At 41.6% G+C, this 19,477-nt stretch overlaps 1 protein-coding gene and 1 pseudogene across 1 annotated transcript in view; one reads left to right on the top strand and one right to left on the bottom strand.

Annotated features, from left to right (window-relative positions):
- The window catches only part of LMO7 (LIM domain 7), a 195,823-nt gene that overhangs the window by 137,521 nt on the left and 38,825 nt on the right, over window positions 1-19,477 (bottom strand). The window lies entirely within an intron of this gene.
- LOC124514045 (protein FAM204A-like) lies at window positions 8,239-8,793 on the top strand (annotated as a pseudogene).

Genomic DNA, 19,477 nt, shown 5'->3' with positions numbered 1-19,477 from the left:
TTAGAGTGCAACAAAGAGGGCCACAGCAAATGAGCTTATACACTTCCACATTAGCTCCTGCTGTAAAGTAATTACAGTCCCAACAACAGAATGGTTAGGAAATCAGTTTTCCTCAAACAACCTGCAGGAACAAAGTTTCCCCTAGATTCTCTCCATGGCCTTAACAGATCTTAACAAAGCTTCCAGTTTATTCATGTCAAAAGTAAATATGCTGGGGCGCCTCAGTTGATTAAGTGCCCAACTCTTAGTTTCTGCTCAGGTTGTGATCTCACAGCTCCAAGATCAGGCCCTGCATCAGGCTCGGTGCTGACAGCTCAGAGCCTGCTTGGGATTCTCTCCCTCTCTCTCTCTGCCCATCCCTGCCCCCAAAGTAAATTTTTAAAAAGTAGATATTCTGATGGCTCCATAACATACCTACTTATTAGTTTAAAAAGTCCTTGACTGGAGCGCCTGTGTGGCGTAGTCAGTTAAGTGTCCAACTTTGGTTGTCATGATCTCACCGTTCATGAGTTTGAGCCCCACATCAGGCTCTGAGCTCACAGCTGGGAGCCTGGAGCTTGCTTCGGATTCTGTTTCTCCCCCTCTCTCTGCCCCTCCCCTGCTTGTGCACTCTTTCTCTCTCCCTCAAAAATAAATAAACCTTAAAAAAAAAAAGAAAGTCCTTGACTAATAATTTCATTTCTCTTTATTGGAATCCTGTGTTTCAAGGCTACAAAGGTTGAAGCACTGAGAATAATTTTTTAACGCTATTCTGATATATTGAGACATAAAAAGAGTGGTATGTGTGTTCCCTTTTAGCGAAACAGAGGGAAGACTCTGCCCCAAAGAATGAATGAGATTGTTTTACTCAAAAATATTATCGGTGATCTTGAGAACTGGACCTCAGGAAGTGAGCATGACTTCCCTCAAGCAGTATTGATGACTCCTTCTGCCCCACTGCCCCGTTTACCTCCTGACATTCACAGCACCTAATGGCAAATGTGTATTCGCATTTATGACTCATCTACCAGCCTAAGTTCCTAAAGGAGATTATCACAGCCCATAAGCTGACTCCAACCTGTAGACATGTTTTGTTTGGCTCACACAACATGTTGAAGTTGGGAAACAGAAAACAAAGTTCTGGATTGCTAACTTCTCTTTAAAAAAGAAACCATCTGACCACACTGGGCATGCATTACCTCACAGCCCCAACAGGCTGCCCCTGAGTCCATGACAGGCCGGGGGGAGTACACACTCTCCAGACAGTGACAACCCTATGCTGCCATATCAGCTGACCCTTGCCCTTTCTCGTTCATATACACAACCTGGCTGGCCCCTGCAGGCATGTCCCTTCGAAACTACGTGAGGTTTTTCATTTTATCCTCAAGGCCTAGGACAACTCCTGCCCTGTAGGAAGGACTCTTGCTTGTGGACTCAGAATTTAGCGTGTAGAAGAATCACCTATGGTGCTTGTAGAACAACCCAGGCCTTTCTCTAAGAGGTCCTGATTCAAACTGCCAGCGTCGACACCCAGAAGTTCACCATTTTTAGAAGCACCTTTACTGAGTCTTGCCAAGAATGGTCTCAGATAAACATGGTTTTACTATTAAACCATGGGGTTCTTATGAGTCTTGATTTCCTTATAAGAAAAAGAATGAGGGTGCACTGGGTGGCTCAGTGGGTTAAGCATCCCATTCTTGATTTCAGCTCAGGTCATGATCTCATGGTTCATGAGTTCCAGTCCCACGTCAGGCTCTATGCTGATAGCACAGAGTCGGCTTAGGATCCTTTCTCTCCCTGTCTCTCCCTCTGCCACTCCCCACTTGTGTTCTTTCTCTCTCTCAAAATAAATAAATAAATAAACTTTAAAAAAGAAAAGAATAGATAAGAGAAGAAAAAGCATTTGTAATAAATCACCACAGCTTCTCCCAGCTCCAAATGCTTTGGCTCTTTATTGGAAGTCTAAGGAAAACAAGTGGGAAATTAGTTCCTGTTCTCTGCTACCCCCTGCTGGCATGTTCTTGGTAGGGTAAAGGTATAAACCAGCCCTGGAAATACTGTCCTCTTTTTTTCATTGTTTTAATAGGGTTTTTTTGGTTGTTTTTTTTTTTTTTGAGAGACAGAGACGGAGTGCGAGTGGGGTAGGGGCAGAGAGAGAGGGATATACAGAATCCGAAGCAGTCTCCAGGCTTTGAGCTGTCAGCACAGAGCCCAACACGGGGTTCAAACCCACACACTGCCAAGTTCATGACCTGAACCAAAGTCAGCCACTTAACCGACTGGGCCACCCAGGCGCCCCCAGTGTCCTCTATTTTTAATGGCTAGATCCAAGTACATAAAAAATACAACAAAATACTTTAACACAAAACCAAGATACATTTGGTGAAAAGGAAAAATAAATACCTCATAATTTTATTTATCAATTATACCTCAATAAAGCTGATTGTTTTTTAAATGTTAATATCACAAGGTTGTCTCCTTTGTTAATTCTATAAGAGCTTCTGGATGTGTTTCTATAAAACTGACTTTGAAACACACAAATATATGCTGAGACTTTTAGTGGAAATATTTACACATTAAAGTATGCAGTCTGTATAACTGTAGATTTTGGGCCTACTCATGGAACAAATTTCTACCACAATAAAATGCTCCAGAATGGACTTATCTGCACTTCTGGAGAAAGCAAACCCCAGATACAGAAAATGTTCTAGGCCAAACATATGTAATTCACCTTGATTGGGTGAGATTTCCATGATTCCTCCTCTCAACGGTCAGGATGTCTACTCTCTCATCTGATATCGTACCAGGGAGCACATCGTACCAGGGAGCACAAGAATCTGGGTCCTATGAGACTTCTGGGTTTAGTTTACAGATGGATTCTGCTCTCCAAGCCTAGAACTACACTCCAGAAGGGAGATAATACAGGCTGACAGCCAATCATAACAAACTGAAGATCTCTGCCTGGGTGTTCAGGCAAAACTCAGGAGGATCCATAGCAGAGAGCAGTTGGGTGTGACAGGATGTGTGGGAGGCAGGCAAGCATGGTTAATCTGGAAGCTTTCTCATGATTACTTCACCCTCCTCGAAACTGTGAAGCTTAACCTGCCAACCACTCCCTGCTTCAAATTCTTCTTCAGCTCACCTACTCAGAGCTCTTCCTCCACCTTCTAAACTTTGTTCATTCCAATATAAACTCCAAGCAGGTCGTCCTACGTGTACAACTCAGGTCCTACCTGGGACGTCCCTCCGGCCCCACATTCATGGCTCCCAGTTGAGCATTTCCTCTTGAGCACGCTTATATCACCACAGAGCCAGCATGTAAAATAGACCTCACCCTCTCACCCAACACTCAACTGCCACACCTCAATTCACTATTGAAATCATGATACCAACATTCTCCCAGATGCCCAGACTCAAAGCATCAGAATGTACCTTCCCTGTCCATCCAGGTCTGCGTACTTCTCTCCACCAAGGTCTAGCCTTCTTGTCTGGCAGATGTAACATTTCACTATCTCATACTGACTGCACTGCCTAAATTAACCTCCTTTGCATCTACTCTCCTTCAATGCCTGCCTATTGCTCCTTAAAAATCAAAATAAGCTTTTTGTCACAAAAAAACACTGCTCAAAATCTTCCAAAGGTCCATTTGGTCTATAGAATAAGGCCTTCCTATCTGCCTTCAGCCTTTCTCCCCTGGATTCTCACACAGAAATCCTTGATTCTGCCTGAACACAAAAATTCCATGTCCTCCAATATGTTCATCCCTCCATTAAAGTAAAATGTCTTCCCCAAACACTACTGCTCCACAAAGATTCCTTCTACCTCTACATCTTTGTGACACTGATTTTCTGATCCACTAACTCAGAGGTGAGCCATTCTGTCATTATGTAGTTACTTTTCTTCTGTGCTACACAGAAACTTTACTGAAGTGAGCAACTGACATCAAGGTTCTACACATCTTCTCTCTCCCTTCCCACTGAACACCAGTACTTGTAAGTAATAAGAAATAATTAACTTCCTCTAAAGCCAAAGGTTAAAAGAAAAGAGAAACTGTTGCTTGAGGTATTATAGAGAACGGTTAATTCAGATTCAGAGACTAAAAGAGCACACCTCAGGGGTGCCTGGGTGGCTTAGTCGGTTAAGTGTCCGACTTCGGCTCAGGTCATGATCTTGCAACTCTTGAGTTCAAGCCCCACATCAGGCTCTGTGCTGACAGCTCAGAGCCTGGAGCCTCCTTCATATTCTGTGTCTTCCTCTCTCTCTGCCTCTCCCCTGCTCATGCTCTATCTCTCTCTCTCTCTCAAAATAAATAAACATTAAATTAAAAAAAAATTTTTTTTAAGAGCACAGCTCAGGAAAAAGACTTTGACTTTCTGAAAAAAAACAAAAAAGTTAGGTATGATGAGACGGGGCAAGACCAGGCTACTGCCTGACATCCACAGAAGGCAGCCAGGAAAAGGAGAAGCTGGGCAAGCCAGCCAGCCTCAATGACTCTCAGGCCACAACTCAGAAAGAAGAGTCCCAGATCAGACAGGTGGTACCTATGATGTGGAAAACACTCGGAGTGCCTGAGAGACCTACCCAATATCTTGAGGGAAAAGGGAAAAGCCAAGAGCCAGCATCAACTACCATTTTCCTCCCCTAACAGAGGATGATAGCTAGTCTACAACCTGGAACAGGGAATGGAGTCAGAAGATGGAAAAGCTGGAAGAGAAGAAAAACAGATTCAGTGAAGGTAGTCAGGAGGACTGGCAGTGCTGTATGAAATAATTATCATCCCCCATCAAAAGCAGAGCCAGATGGCAGCCACGGACAATGGGGACACACACAGGCGATATGAAATTTTGATGAATTCCTTAATGGCCACACAATGAAAGCCTCTTTTCCACAAACAAGCTAATAATAGAACAAATGTCAGTACTACACAAAAAAAGACTTAAAATTGCCTTCATTATTTACCCAGCTGTATTTGTACATTTTTCAAAATGTGGTTGTTTAATAAGTGCTTTTGCTGATGAGAATGACCACTGTCTATGGCATGAAAACGAATGTTACTTTTTTGAACCCTAAGCTGATTCTCCAGATGACTGTATTAATAACTACAAAAGACCAGGTAATTCAGCTACCCATGCACTTGACCCAAAAGGATAGCTCTGGCTATGAATGAGGAAGACTTGTACATGCCAGTTCCTAGCATCTCTACATGAGAAATTAAGCAAGGTTACAGCTACTATAAAAATGTATGCTTAACCCTCAGAATGAGCAGACCAGATTACACAAGAGTGCCCACAGTGCCTTATTAACTCTAGCTTGTCTGGGAGAAATGCTCCGATCTACTTCACATTTGCGTAAAAGGCCCTCTTTAATGATCTAATCAAAGTCTGAAGTCAAAATAAGACTGAAGGTTACCAGTGTTACCTGCCTTCTATAAGCCTTGACAAAATGCATTCAATCGCCTGGAGAGAGGTTATTCCCCAGGAAGACATTATTTGGAAAGGCACAGCCATTTGATATCTGGGATGAAGTGAAACTCCAGGTCAAAAGAGCTAAAATTGCCTGGCTAACCAGAGGGAACATGAATAGCTATATGCAAGCATGCAGGACCCTAAAGCAACTAGAGAAGAATTAGGTGATTGTAGAACTCCTGCAGGCCATAGGTAAGTAACCTTTTAAATAAGAGACACTGAGTGGGCTAACAACCCTGAAATTTGCTGGTGTCTGTTGGCTTATGAGCCACTCCAAAGAACAAGGGTCCAGGCGGTCCACAGCTAGTGCAGACCAAGCAGACCTGAGCAGACTGTCAACAGCTGGGTTTTCCCAGGTAGGTGTGAGAGGACAACACAGCAGGTTTGAAGGCACAGTCAAGAAAGGGGCTTACTTTAGACTGTGCAGACTATGCTAAGCAAACAAGGGAGGGAAAGACAGGAGGCTGGTAAGAAGGAAGAAAGTAAAGAGGTGTTGACTAAGTAGGTTTAGCTGAAGCTGCAAGGTAAGACACCGAGCAGGATGCAGAGTGAGACGCTGGGATGTAGCAATGCAAAAGTGAAGGCCTCTCACGAAATAACAACATCCAGGATTAGGACATCAAAAAAAGAGGCTGGAGTAGAAGTGAAAAGACATGGTTTTGGAGGTGAGAGGACTTGATCAGCCCTCCCTCCTGGTCCACAGTGTATCTATATGGCAGGGTTAGGGTGGAATAAAAATAGTGAGGCAGCAGCTCAAGGCCTCACTGAATAAAGAGGAACAAAAATAAGTCAGCATAGTAATGAGGAGGAGGGTACTGGATAGGTAAGCCCGTGGTATAAGGCATAGATATTTCTATGTACACTTTTCAGTTCGCCTCGAAGGGGCCACTGCTTCCAGCCCGGGGAGTATGCAGGGTGTGGGAAAGAGCAAAGTGTACTGGGGAAGGCTACAGGAGAAAAAGAGGACTAGATCTCACATGAAAAGGACGCAAAGAGAAGGCTCAGGAAGGGACAGAAGTTGATACCACAGAATTGTTCCAGAGGGCAGAGTGGAAAGGTCTGGGAGGAAGTATGGGCACCAGTCCAGGAGACCAAGTACTGAGCACCATGACCAAAATTCCTCCATCTTGGGCAGTAACAAAAGCTAACAGGAAGGACATGGAGGTCAGCTGGCTACAAAGATGACCTCTACATGATATTAAACATTTCCTATTACATTTAACAGTGGGTCAGGCCAAGACCGAACAACTCATGCATTTTTTCTTGTGATAAACCATTCCACATTTTGAAACTAAACTGAACAAACATCCTCTACCCAACACACACCCTGGAGACTGATGGGATGAATAATGCTTCAAACATTGGGTCATTAGGTCATAAACAGTGAGATATTTTGGCTATTTTCACATTACCTGAAGCAAAACTAATTCTTTAAAGCTTCTTAAAAACATTCTTCTCAGTCACATATTTGGCTTAGAAAAACCTCCTAGTTTCGCTTAAAGAGCACATGTCAAACAGACTTATCAAAACTTTTCATTTACTAAAATTAAACATCCAGTTTTAAGTGTAATTTTACAGTAAATACTTACAAATGCAACATATAGACGATCCCTTACATATGAAGTATTATCAGAAAAAGTCATCATAGGGGCACCTAGGTGGCTCAGTCAGTTAAGTGTCGGACTTCGGCTCAGGTCATGATCTCACAGTTCGTGAGTTCAAGCCCTGTGTCATGCTCTGTTCTGACAGCTCAGAGTCTGGAGCCTGCTTCACATTCTGTGTCTCCCTCTCTCTCTGCCCCACCCCCACTCTCACTCGCTGTCTCTAAAATAAATAAACATTAAAAACAATTTTTAAAAGAAATAAAATATTTTAATTATTATTCAGTCATTAGAAAATAATTGTTTAGCCATCCATTCACCAAATCACTCTGTGCATTTTCTTAGTCCTATGTTAAAGCAATACAGGAGATAAAATAATTTGCAAACCGAATTTTTTGGAAAAATACATCTTAAACCGGGGATAGGCAAACTAGAGCCTTGTGGCCAAACTGAGACCCACCATCTGTATTTGTAAAGTTTTACTGGAACACAGATTCCAATCAGTAGCAATGAGATTTCTCACTACAATGGGCAGAGAAAACTGAGTAGTCCTAACAGAAATGTATGGTCCATAAAGCCTAAAATATTTACTATTCGGCTCATTACAGAAAAAGTTTGCCAACTTTTGTTATTGACAAATGACCAAGGATTTCATTTATTCATTCAAATACATTAGTGCCAAATGCTGGGACAGATACAAATGTACAGGAAAGACAGCATGCGCTGAGTGTATTTCAAATACAGGACAAAATAAACAATAAAATAACAGGCTTTGGCTCCTGGTGACAGTTCCAGAGGGCCTGCCAAGAGGCCCAGCATAGGCAGAGTGGGCCATGGAAGACCCCAGCCAGGCCCACACTTCCCACAGAAAGGGTAACTCAGCACCTTCCCAGGACTTTGGTGGGAAAGGGTTGCTCGATCCCAACCCAACCAAAGTAAGAAGAGTAAGGATGCTCCCCATTGTGAAAATGGACCATGTTTACAATCATTCTATTCTGGAAAACACCTACAGTTTAAGGAAGTGTCAAGAGGCTAGAAATCACATCTGGGACCTGAGCATTTTGTCCTGTGCCTGGGACCGAAGTGAAAATCTGCCCCCGGAGTTATAGACTTCTAGGTGTAGTAAAGCCAACAGGCAGAGAAAGTATACCTTTCTAGAGCTGTCTTCTTCAAGATTTGAACTTTAAGAGAAGATGTGGCGTGGACTGCTTCCTCTTGGCCTAAGTGAAATGATGTTGCCTTGAACTCTAAAGATGAAGCCTGAACTCACAGGAAGAGAAAGGTTGGGTAATTAGAAAACCAAATCTCAGATTTCTTTATAGATGGAGCAAAAACCAAAACAGAGGAAAATGTAAATGCATATGAAGCATGCCCTTCTGGAATTTCCTTAAATATGTGGAATCAATTTCAAGAATTGCAAAAAAACATTCCAAGCATAAAACCCCAACCTCAAGACTCAGGGGAGGGGAGAAAATACAAGTTGAAGAATGAAGGGCAATCTTTAAGCCAGGGGAAGAAGTGTATTCAAATTTTTGGAGTCAGTGATAGGTTTGAAGAAAAAAAAAGAATTGGTAAGTCAGGCCTTCGAGAGCATAGACCAGGCTGTGGACAAGTAGAACAAGGAGAAGACCGAGGAACTCAGCAACCAGCTAGTTACCAGAGAGCTTGGTGTAAAAACTGTCAGAGCGGTTGCTAGCCCCAACTGTGTAAGAGCCAAAAAGGAGGCTGAGAATTCACAGGTTGTTTAAGAAAAGAATAAATGCGTATGGAGACTTGAAGCAAAGAATAGATAGGAAACCAAAGCAAAATGGGATTTGGGACTTTTCAATCTAGCTGGGAGCTCCAAGTGCTCAATTTACTGAAAAGATCTTCTTGCTTATATTTAGTGTGTCATGAAATTGACAGAAGTAGCAAAAAGCAAGCATAAAAACTGGGAGCTAACTATGGAAACTTTTCAGTCTTTTTCTAAGGAGTTTATCCTAGTGAAATGAATGAAATGGTGCTGTTATTTGTCAAGAAATATAAGCATACACTAGGATTTTTTTTTTTAACGTTTATTTATTTTTGAGACAGCGAGAGACAAAGCATGAACGGGGAAGGGTCAGAAAGAGGGAGACACAGAATCTGAAACAGGCTCCAGGCTCTGAGCCGTCAGCACAGAGCCCGACGCAGGGCTCGAACTCACGGACCGTGAGATCGTGACCTGAGCCGAAGTTGGCTGCTTAACCGACTGAGCCACCCAGGCACCCCATGATTTTTAACACTTATATAGACCTACAGTATACAATCCATTTCAGTTTTCATCCATTTGGCAGAGCATAGCCCATGAGCCTCCTATACCTTAATTCAGCTTAACAATGCTATCCTGGAATTTTAAGATTAGTGTTTGTTTTGATGAATCAGTCGTAAGTGCCAAGAGGGTCTCAATTGATAATGTCTTTGCAGATGACATAATTATTTTAATGTTATAAAAGTAACCATTAAATCTTTAACTGGGAGGCAGTGGGGTTAATATTTCAGTCATATGGTAAAATAAATAGGAATAGCAATTACATTTTACATTCCTTCACATATATTTCAATTAAAGAAAAATAAAATAAAACGTAAGTGCCACATAGACCTATGCACTAAAAGATGTAGAATAACTCTGCTTGGGGAGAAAGAAAAAGTTCCAGGGGGAAAAAAGGCCATTTTGTTGGAGTTAGGGAGAGAAAAGGGGGAAAGCACATAAAATCAGAACAAAGCTGTGTTCACTCCAGAGGCCATGCTCCTTTCCCACAATTCTCAGTGGTACTCTGAAACATGGAGTTCAACAAGTATTTGTTGAATGAATACTGCCCTCTGGTGGCTCAGAAGCACTATCCCCCATAAGGGCTTTCACCCAAATTACTGAAACTGTTCTAGAACTTCCCCAAGTCCTTTTCCTTCAAAACTTACCCATGCTTTATTCCAGTCACTTAAGACTAATAACAATGTGACCTAATATTTCTGACAAAACAGATCCTAACACAGCCAAGTATTAGCCCTCCCATAAAACCAACGGTCACTTTATACAAACATATCCTATAAAGAGTCACTAATAATAAATCCAGAATGGGAACAATACCCTTCATGCTGGCAGAACCTGTAGTATGTCCCTCATTCCCCCCACAGGATAACTAATTGCACATGTACTGCCTTCTCCTAAATGTTCTTCCAGTTCTTTCTCAGTAAGGATTTGTTTTTGATATTGTTTGCACAAATTTTGCCTAGATCCTTCTGTACACATTCTATTAATCTGTCATATATAAAACCCCCTCACACAAAGCCAACTTCAATGTATTTTATCCCTGGGGGGTGAGGGGAGGGTTTGATGAAGTCTCATTTTCCCTTCCTCATTTCCTCATTGACAGACTGAGTCTCCAATTTCTTGTTATTTTTCACCCATTATTTCATACACATAATTATGGCTGATAAAGTTAACGGCCATATCATGATCCACAAAATGGAAGCCACCCCAGTGTTCTGCCCATGTCACAAATGTAAGCCTAAGAAAACCTGCACTTTCAGGAAACAGTGATCGAGGAAACCTAACATACACTACTCACAATCCTCCGACTCAGCTTTAGTTACCTCACTTTACCCTAGAAAATAAGACCTGCTAGCCTTACCAGGAAATCCTTGACCTCCAAGCCAATCACTCCCTGTTTCCATGTTGTTGCTTCTAATTCTCTATAAAACTCATTCTTAGTCCAAATCCCTCAGGAACAGTGCTCCCCTTCTTGTTAGGCACTGTATTCCCCCAACCCATAGATTGTTTTCCCTTGAAAAAATGATACACTCATTACTAAATTGTATTATTTTTTGTCATTTGACATGGCTCACATATACTTCCTCTACATCTAAGCTGTAAAAAACTTCCTCTATCTTTTCTCATTCTTCAATGTTTGCATCAGTCAGCCACCACCACAGGCCTCCACAGAGCTATACATTCAAAGGTAAGCCTGAGGGGGGGTAGGGGTTAAGATGGCAGAGACGTAGGGGAACCAGGATTTCTCTTGTCCCTCAAACACAGCTGTATTAAGGACAGAACACTTGGAACACCCAGGAATTCCTTCTGGGGAGTGACAGAAAAATCTCCACACGTGGAGGGAGACAGCTTGGCGGGACAGAGGTGCATGTATGCGAACTGAGGGACATAAAACAGAGTGGGCACGGAGGGGAGGGATCCCCTTCTGTGGAGAGTCAAAGGAAGCCTGAAAGCATGGCTTTCATTTCAACGTGTTCTTCATGAGCCATTTGGCACAAACCATGAACAGCTGAGTACTGAGTTAGTTTCCATAAGATAAATCAAAGTAAATATTCCACAGGCTCTTCTGCTTCCTCTCCTTGACAGGGCCTGGAGGCCACCCAGGACAGGCAGATGAGAAGATTAAAATACACTGCCTGGCTTTCATCTTTTAATTGGTCTCTTTCTTTGGCATTCTTTTGGAAGACAATAGTGTGGGATGAGGCTTTAGTTTCCTTCCACTTTGTACAAACAGGAGTCAACTCTAGCTATACAGTGGAAAGACACTCAAATATGTGGTGTGGTGGCCTCGTTCCCAGTGGCCAGCAGGGTTCACAGAAACTGCAAACCCAGGTTGCATCGAGTTCACATCTGCCTTTTACAGGATGTTTACCAAGTCTATGCAAAATGAAATAAAGGCAAATTCCACGGAAAATCGAAACCAAATGATACTCAGAGGCAAAACCTTTTCCCGTTATCTAACAAATTCTGGGGAAATTACCTGTAGGATAAAGGACTGCGAAGTTATGGAAAACATGCTTACAATTTCCACTATTGCTCTTACACAATAATTTAAAAATAGCTGAAGTGGAATTTACCAGAGCTAATCCAATAAAGCCCAATGTCCTTGAAGATGAAGCCTTGAAGAGGCCTCTAAGATTTCCTAATAGCTGACATCCAAAGCTCTCTGTAAACTATAAATCACTATATGCAAGATGAGAAAACTAAGTCTCTTCACTGAAAGAGATGAAGTAAAATGGTTACTGGAAAACGGACAGTATGTGGCAATGAGCGCAAGCTTTGGCTTAGACACATCTGTTGTCCCCTTCAGGCTCTGCCGCCCGTGGCTATGTGAGAGTGTCTAATCCTCTCTTTTCCTCTCATATTGAACCACATTTTCATAAGAAGATTAGCTAATCTCATGCCCTACCCACAAGACTTTCTGCCTTCCATGGTAAAATTTTTTTAAAGGAAAAAAAAATGGCCAAGAATTTCAAAAGTTTGGATACACGAAAAATACTCTTTTCCACTACTGCATGCGGCCACTGGATAAATTTAAGATCTTGCTCATGGGTTTAAAAGTACTGGAGAAGAGGGGCGCCTGGGTGGCTCCGTCGGTTGAGCGTCGGACTTCGGCTCAGGTCACGATCTCACAGCTTGTGAGTTCGAGCCCCGCGTCAGGCTCTGTGCTGACAGCTCAGAGCCTGGAGCCTGCTTCAGATTCTGTGCCTCCCCCTCTCTCTGCCCCACCCCACTCGCATTCTGTCTCTGTCTCTCTCAAAAATAAATAAACATTAAAAACAAAACAGACAAAAAAAGTACTGGAGAAGAATAGCTGAACAGGAATCTGTTAAGAAAAACAGACTCATATGACTGCATTAAATGACAATTAGTGCTGGGACACAACCTCTACTCTTTGAAAGACACTGTTAAGAGAGTTAAAAAAAAAAAAAAACAAAACAACTCATGCCACTGAGAGAAATTTTTTGCAAAACATAACTGATAAAGGACTTCTTTCTAGAATATACAAACTCTAGAAAACAATCCAATTTAACAGATGGGCAAATAATCTCAACACTTCATCAGAGAAGATGTATGGATAACAAGCAAAGACGAGCTCAATATCAGTAGATAGTAAAGAGAAAAACTAAAGTTTTGATGTTTGGTTTCTACAGCTTTCAAGTCCTCAGCCCTCCTCTTTCCCTTCACCCCACATCTGGAAAACCTGATAAGAAAACCCATATGCACGATCTGTCCACTGGGACCAATGGAATTTTCAAACCTGCTAAGAAAATACAAGCCTGGCTGAAAAAAAAAGGGGGGTTCATCCAGGCTCCATCCCTCAACTACAGTAAAAGTCCCAATCTACCGAACTCTTCTTTACCATGTTTCGCTCCTGACAAAACTTAAGCTCTTCTCCTTAGTAAGTCCTCTTGCTATTCACTATATGAGTGATAAATTTGATTGCACATCCACTGATGGCTGTGTGTCATTGGTCCCGATATCCACAAATTCCTGGGGGAGAGGGGAGCTACTGCCTAGTGTCCAGCAGAAGATGCTGGGTGCTCAAATAAAGCAATCAGGCATTAGGAAAATGCAGATTAAAACCAGTATATGATGCATGCCTACAAACATACTACTACTATATTGTAAAATGGCTAAAATTTTAAGAACTCCCATTAACAAGCATTGACAAGTGTGTCAAAGAACTGGAACTCTCTCACACTGCTGGTGGAAGTGCAAAATGGTACAGCCAAGGTGGAAAACAGTGTTAATTTTTGATAAAGTTAAACACACTTATGGTAAGACCCATCAATCCCATCCTCAGCACTTACTCAAGTGAAATAAAAAGCCTGTCATGAATATTCACAGTGACTTGATAACTGCCCCAAACTAGAAAGAACCCAAATGTCCTTCAAATGGAAATCAATAAACCATGGTATATCCACATTCCAGGGATGCTACTCAACTATAAAAAGGACTTAAGTACTGATAGAGCCAACAATACTGATAAGTCTTGAATGCATTATGCTAAGTAGAAAACAGCTGGACTCAAAAGGCTACAAATAGGATAATTCCACTTATAGGACATTACTGAAATGACAAAACCATAATAACCAGCAAGGACAGAAAACCCATCAGCAGTTGCCAGGGACAGGGGATGAGGAGCAAAGGGACTACAAATGGTACACAACAAAATTTGGTGGGGGGTGGGGGGTGAAATGCCAAATCGTGACTGAGGTGGCACTCATGCCACTGTGTGCATTTCTCAGAAATCAGTATATTAGAAAGGATGAATTTCGGGGTCCTGGGTGACTCAGTCGGTTAAGTGTCTGACTTCGGCTCAGGACATGATCTCACGGATCATGCGTTCCAGCTCCGCATCAGGCTCTGTGCTGACAGCTCAGAGCCTGGAGCCTGCTTCGGATTCTGTGTCTCCCTCTCTCTCTGCCCCTCCCTTGCTCACACACTGTCTCTGTCTCTCTCAAAAATAAACATAAAAATTTTTTTTTAATAAAAAACATTTAAAAAATAAATTAAAAAAGGATTTCATTGTCAATCATACCTCAATTTAAAAAAAGACAACAGGGGCGCCTGGGTGGCGCAGTCGGTTAAGCGTCCGACTTCAGCCAGGTCACGATCTCGCGGTCCGTGAGTTCGAGCCCCGCGTCAGGCTCTGGGCTGATGGCTCGGAGCCTGGAGCCTGCTTCCGATTCTGTGTCTCCCTCTCTCTCTCTGCCCCTCCCCCGTTCATGCTCTGTCTCTGTCCCAAAAATAAATAAAAACGTTGAAAAAAAAATTAAAAAAAAAAAAAGACAACAATGCAAAATCAGTTGTCAGAAATGTTGCCATTATCCAAGCTAAAATACAATGATTCTTGTACTGAGAATTAGGGATCACAGGACTGTTTACTAATATTACAGATTTCCACCTCTGCCTCCATGCCTGAGTTGGGGGGTGGGAGTTGGGAATCTGCAGCATTAACAAACCTCCTAGATTACTTTGATGCAGGTGATCCAAAGACTACACTTTGAGCTTGTTCCACAGCAGTATCATGGCAAAAGCTGATACAAATACCCTTCCATCATTTCTTCCTCTGAATAAGCCTTGTTAGTTTCCAAAGTTCAGCAACTCCAGCTGTTCTGCATGTGACCCAGGATGTTACAAAGGCAGAAACAACTGTAAATAGAGGGAACAGGGCTTTCTCACTGGAGGGTGTGGGCATAATAAACATAATCAAATACAAAATGCTGTATAAAGTCTTTCCCAAACTTTAAATTCTAAGAGAGTTATGGATTTCAGATAATCACCTGCTTAGTGTTCCTGAACAGTTTTACCAAGCTGGAAAGACAATAAGGAAATGAAATTGACAGGTGAACATGGAACATGACCTCAAAGGTTGGACCTTTGGTCCAAACATGGACCACATGACCAAAGAACATCCAAACCAACAATTTCTCTGTGTTTAAGGCAAGCTTCAAATGGAAAAGATAAGGGTCACCCGGGTAGCTCAGTCGGTTAAGCATCTGACTTCAGCTCAGGTCATGATCTTAGGGTTTGTGAGTGCCAGCCCCACGTCAGGCTCTGTGCTGACAGCTTGGAGCCTGGAGCCTGTTTCGGGGTTCTGTGTCACCCTCTCTCTCTGCCCCTCCCCTGCTCACACTGTCTCTCTCTCTCTCTCTTTCTCTCTCAAAAATAAATAAACATTAAAAAAAATTAATGGAGAAAATATCTCCATTTTCTAACACTCATCTACTCCATTTATAACCTAAAGTAGAATATTTATTTTTAGAGAAATACCATGCTAAATTCCCCTGTGTAAACTCACAGGAGTACAGCTGGTCTAATAAAGTGGGAGACGATTCTGAGCATCACTGAAAAGCTATATACTCTCTAAATCCCATCCCCACCCCATCTCCCAAAAAGTCATCATTGAGAGCTCTGCTCTGTGAAACAACATTAGACGACATCCTCAAAAAATAAGGTTTCGGGGCACCTGGGTGGCTCAGTCGGTTAAGCGTCCGACTTCGGCTCAGGTCATGATCTCACGGTCTGTGAGTTCGAGCCCCGCGTCGGGCTCTGTGCTGACAGCTCAGAGCCTGGAGCCTGTTTCAGATTCTGTGTCTCCCTCTCTCTCTGCCCCTCCCCTGTTCACGCTCTGTCTCTCTCTGTCTCAAAAATAAATAAACGTTAAAAAAAAATTAAAAAAAAAAATAAGGTTCCAAGAATAAATGCATAGCCTTTTATTAGGACATAAAAGAAATCTGGCTAATTTCTACCAAAAATTTTTCAGCAAATTCAATAAGCCTGGCTGACTTAACACTTATTAAACTTAACACTTATTACTCTGTATGTTTGTCTGGTTTATTCACTATTACATCCCAAACACATCGGAAGTTCTATGACTCATAGTAGGTACTCAAATATTTTTGAATGAATATCAAAACATAAAGTGGCTTATAAACATCAATGTAAAACATAACCCCCAGTATATTGAAAATACGATTATACATACTGGTAAGAATTAAATGACAATGGTTAAATTTCCCAGAGGATAATTCCAATTAAAAAAAAAAAAAATCTTTAAGCAAATGCATCTCTAATTAGTCAAAGGTATTAGAGTAGATTTTTGTAGAGAGGACCTTCCATGGTCTCTATCTCCCACCAGTGGCCATGCTGTCACTCTAATTGTGCATCTTTCTTGTTGTGTGGTGTATATATTCTTAGCTATGTCTCTTCTGAATTCAGCAAAATCTTGAAAAACAAATCTAGGAAAAAAAAAAATACTTGGGCTCATTCTATACCATAAATTAGGTCTTAAAAGCTTTTTCTCAATTTTTTTAAATGTTTATTTATTTTTGAGAGAGAGAGCATGAGCAGGGGAGGAGCAGAGAGAGAGGGAGACACAGTCCGAAGGGGGCTCCAGGCTCTGCGCTGTTACCACAGAGACTGACAGGGGACTTGAACCCATGGACCACGAGATCATGACCTCAGCCAAAGTTGGCCGCTTAACCAACTGAGCCATCCAGGCGCCCTGGTCTTACAGTTTTTTCTAAAAAAGAAAGATAAGTTGTTCTTCTCTCAGACCTAAAAATAAAAGTTGTACTACCAGAATTTGATCCAAAAGCAAAACTTCACCACTTTTATATTAAAAGCTTCAATTACAGACCTAAAGTAGAAGTCCACACTACAATTTTAAACACTAATAGGTGAAAAGCTTTTTAAGAAAAACTTGTATGCAGCCTTCAAAGAACTACCACCTTGCTACAGAAAAGCACTACCCTTGGAGAGTAGTTTTTCTTTGAAAAACAATGGCAGGGGGTTGTCCTCAGCTTCTTTACCCAGCACCCCTCTAAGTGGCTAAAAGCTTTAATAATGCAATGCCTTCTCATCTTTGTTAGCTAGTGACACAAGGTTTGAGTTTCACATTCAATTGGTAGCCGCTGTGGAATGCATTAAATAAGGAATGTTTTATCCAGAGCAGAACAAAGCTAATCTTCAGGTGTGGATTGATACAAAGAGAAGAACATTCACAGAACTGAAAAGAGAATCAACACCTAACAAATTCTTACTCCCCCACCTGGGTGTTACATTACCTGCTACATTTCTTCCAGGCTCATTTCCCCCTCCAGTCAAAAACACTTAGAAGGTATTCATCCGAATGCAAAGAAGCCAGTTTGGAAGGCTTGGTTTCTTTGTGTGTAATTCAGATAGAAAAAGGCAAGATCTGAAAAATCTTTTTTTTTTTTTTTGACAACTGTAATTACATTAACAATCATAAAAATTAATGAGTAGCAACAGCCACCATTTCATCAAGTCAGTCAAATATTCAGTCTGGAGAAAGGCACATACTTAAAAATTAATATGCTGTACTTGACAACATAATTTTATTCATCCATTCCACCACTTACTGATCATTTACTATGCTCCAGTGGGACGCTAAAGATACTTTCAACAGGAATGTGACTACATCTAACAACGCATATATATTAGTAACCTGATTTTGTATATGCAGTCTTTCCCAAATGTGTGCAGTTTTAGGGAAATGCTGTAAATTTTCTCATGCATTTTTTCAAGTTTGTTTGTATATTTTGAGAGAGAGAGAAAGAGAGCACATGTGCCACTAACCAGGGGAGGGGCAGAGAAAAAGGGAGAGAGAGAATTTCAAGCAGGCTCTGCACTGTCAGCACAGAGCCCAACGAGGGGTTCGAACTACCGAACCACGAGATCATGACCTGAGTTAAAATCAAGAGTCAGATACTTAACTGACTGAGCCACCCAGGCACCACTCCCTTGTGCCTGGGTGGCTCAATAATCTTTAAAAAAAAATTTTTTTTAACGCTTATTTATTTTTGAGACAGAGAGAGACACAGCATGAACGGGGGAGGGTCAGAGAGAGAGGGAGACACAGAATCGGAAGCAGGCTCCAGGCTCTGAGCCATCAGCCCAGAGCCCGACGCGGGGCTCGAACTCGCAGACTGCGAGATCGTGACCTGAGCTGAAGTCGGACGCTCAACCGACTGAGCCACCCAGGCGCCCCAATAATATTTTAATTATTACTTTGCTTCTTCTAGGAAGCACTATGTAAATGACACCCATTTGTGTCTGTGTGTGTTGTATAAGAGGAGACATTTAGGAACAGGGAAGCCAATTTATAAAATGTTCTTCAATTTTTTATGTTACAAGTATCACTTCTCATTGACCACCTTCTTCAACCAAGTTAATAACTCATTCTTTGTCTGTTTAAAGAATAGCATTCCAGCAATGACTGGCGGGGTAACATTTAGATACAGAGCTCTTTCTCAGAAAGCTCACCCACCACTTCAGAGTTTACCCCTAACAACAAAGATGTCTTCGGATTTGTCTTGCTGGTTCAGGCTTCCAAGACCACAGAAGAGAGAATATCTTCCAAAAGAGAGTGTTTAGTTATTTTGGGGAACAACAAGAAAATGCTAGCAGTAGGATGGGGGAGGGAAAGTGTGTAGATCTGCAAAAATAAAGCCCAATTTCCTAAATAAGCTTATTTAAATATTATTTCATGAAAGTACTTATTTTACAATCATGGACCTCGCTTATTTTGGCTTACAAAACATTTTATAACTGAAAGGAAATATAGGATACAAATATGTTTGAACATACTTCTGTTATAAAGTATACATAAAATTATAAATAACAGGGAGAGGGAGTTGAAATTAACTCAGGTACCATCTACTCACTACTATTTATTGTTGCTAGCAGATTTAATCCAGTAATATCAACAAATTGTTCCTTACATTTTCTTTACAATGAAATCTCTATTCTTTCTTTATTTTTTTTAAATGTTTATTTATTTTGAGACAGAGAAAGACAGAGCATGAACGGGGGAGGTTCAGAGAGAGAGGAAGACACAGAATCTGAAGCAGGCTCCAGGCTCTGAGCTGTCAGCACAGAGCCCGACGCAGGGCTTGAACCCACAGACCATAAGATCATGACCCGAGCCAAAGTCAGACGCTCAACCGACTGAGCCACCCAGGCACCCCTAAATCTCTATTCTTCAAAGAGTACATACTACTTACTCCACTACTCTAATCAAGGTACCACCCTTATGTTGAAACCCAGTAGGTCATTTTCTTTGAATGGGTTTTCTCTGCCTCTCAAAACCTAGGCTACAGGGTGCTTGGGTG

The sequence above is a fragment of the Lynx rufus genome, unplaced genomic scaffold (genome assembly GCF_022079265.1).
Source record: "Lynx rufus isolate CCGP_SWC_20201006 ecotype Redwood Valley unplaced genomic scaffold, mLynRuf1.p SCAF_1, whole genome shotgun sequence".
Lineage (NCBI taxonomy): Eukaryota > Metazoa > Chordata > Mammalia > Carnivora > Felidae > Lynx > Lynx rufus.
Note: the sequence above shows the minus strand (reverse complement) of the source record. Positions and strands in the feature narration are given on the sequence as shown.